Here is a 2687-nt window from a genome sequence, read left to right as displayed (position 1 = left end):
GGGTTTTTGTCCACATTTTGTTTAGCTATAATGTGATTATTTGGGATGTTGTTGTTGTATGGCCAGAAGGATATCCTAGGTTTTTGTGAAACGCCACCACTTCTGCTACAGATTGCGCAATCCCCTCGGAAAGGTCACACTAGACGTAGCACCGCCTCCGTGTTTACAAAATGCTCATGTGTAGACTAACCCAAACATCCTGTAGCAAAAAAGGAGCAGTGCAAAATGAACAATTTAGGTTAAAATGTATATAAATATTTTTTTATTCTTGAAAATGGCCTATGATTTGGTTAGATAAGTCCCCATTCCTCGTCTGGGATCGTACAGAGCCTCTGAAGCCCTTCCTTTGAAACTGCATTGATTTGGACCTTCAACCGCTGGTTCCCATTAAAGTCCATTTTGTGGAGAAAAATCCTGGAATGTTTTCCTCAAAAACGTAATTTATTTTTGACTGTAGCAAGACAGAAATAAACATCTTGGATGAGATGGGGGTGGGTTACATTTTTAGGAAATTTTTATTTTAAAGTGAACTAATCTTTTAAAGGATACTTCTTAGGCTGTAAAATTGTATTGTTTTTTAGGACATTCTTCTTTCAGACAAATACAATTGGCGTTATATAAAAAAAATATCCTGACTCTTCCAAGCATTATAATGGCAGTGAATGGCAGACACAAATTTTAAGACAACAAAAAAAGTGCATCCATCCATTATAAAAGTTATCCACACAGCTCTGTGGGTTAATAAAGGCCTTCTGAGGTTAAACGTTGAATACGAAAGGCAGTCTGTCGGAAGCTGGGTATTTTACTTTATAATGAGTTAAATATGGATTTTTTTTATTTTTTTATTTTTTATTTTATTTTTATTTTTTACAATAAACCATTGATTCGATTCAGACTGCCCTTATTAACACCCTGGAGCATTTGTTTATATGGCATTTTCTTACATCAGACACGGAGTAAAACAGCTCTGGAAAAACTTGGACTTTCTCAATGCTAAGTGGTCTCTTAATTTTTCAGAGCTGTATTTTATCCTGCTTAAATCTAGGCAAAATCATTACTTTTATACTAGGCAAACAGCATTTCTTACAGCAGGTGCTTTCACACACTAGAGCATTTGGAGCAGAAATGAGTTTTGGTTTAATTTGGTGTAAATGCATTACTCCAAACTCACCACCAAAAGTAGGCTCGGGTTCAAATGAGCTCCAAATATTCTCAGCCTCTTCAATCAGGAATGCACAGACGGGAGAAGAAACAGACACAGAAGACAGAACACTTTGATTAAGTCGCTCTTTTAAATTTTGAATCTATTATGTGAACTACTGCTTTTAGCGGGTTCGGTATGCTATATTTTATATGCCAAATTCACTGAAGTATGAACATAATCTCATTTAATTTTAGGGTTGTGCCGATGGAAGATATCATCGCACATTGTGATGGCTGACCGATATCACTATGGTGCCCTGACAACCCCCCCACCCCACCCCCCGCAGGGATTGCTCTGTAAATTAAATTAAGAGTATAACTAATGCATATAGCCTACGCTATTTTAAATACTATAGTATATGCAAGAGAGAGAGAGAGAGAGAGAGAGAGAGCTATACATTTTGAAATGATAAACGCTCAAACATCAATTATTTTCTGTCAGTGAAACAACTCACTCAGCCTGTAAAACAATTAAACGATTATGTGTAAATAATGGTAACCCAAAGAATATAAGAAAATTAAATATTAGTTTAAAAAAGTAGATAGATTCCTAGCCTTTTCCCCCGTAAAGATGCGTCCTATGCTGCTCTGTGCTTTGAGATGAATGTGGGACACGAGCTGGATAGACACCTTTTCGAATATCTTTGTCTTCGTTTTCTCCTGATGTTGCAAAGCAACACTTGTTGTAAAAGGGCTGAAGAGCGAATTTTATCTTCCACAGGGCCAAGACATTTAGGCTATGTTTGATTATGCAAATGAAAGTAAAATCGCAGGGTGTGAAATGCACTATTCAAATAAACTTGACGAGCCTTAAGTCTAATAACAAGCACAAACATAAAATTTAATCAAATAAAATTTGTCAAAAGGTATTTGTCCTACAGTATTTATCATAGATGTGAATGGGTATAATAGACTTAATTAGGCTATACGCAAACAAAATGAAGAAACGTTTATAATTTCCTGTGAAAATGAGTGTGACGCAAGTGAAGATTTGAGAAAAGAAACTAGATGTCCAGTGAGCTAAAATGGACTAACATTATGCCTATTGTTAAAATTCACGGAAATCGGAAAATCGGGTGACCAGATCGCAAAACTGAATTAAAAAGCTGGCCAATCTTAAATTGGGCTCAGTCCACCTCTCTCATCCAGGGCTGCAATGTTACATCTGCAAATTTATTTCCTTTGTAAACAAAGCTTTGTGCTTTACTCCTGTGGTTATATAAAGCAGCATTCACATACAAAACACTGGGTTAATAACAAAAATATAGCTTAAGTAGAAAATAGTATTTATGTAAAGAGATAGACATAAAATAAAAAGTGCCCAACTCTTCTTAAGTGGAAGGAAGCTACTTTTTCCCCCTATCACGTGCAACCTAGTGAGTCCTTATTTGGTTTACTAAAATAATGAAATTATAGTTTTTAAGTAGAAAATAGTATTTATGTAAAGAGATAAAATGCAGAGTATAGTATATTATATATTTTTA

The sequence above is a fragment of the Pseudorasbora parva genome, chromosome 6 (genome assembly GCF_024679245.1).
Source record: "Pseudorasbora parva isolate DD20220531a chromosome 6, ASM2467924v1, whole genome shotgun sequence".
NCBI classification, from domain to species: Eukaryota; Metazoa; Chordata; class Actinopteri; order Cypriniformes; family Gobionidae; genus Pseudorasbora; species Pseudorasbora parva.
This window is presented reverse-complemented; position numbering follows the sequence as displayed.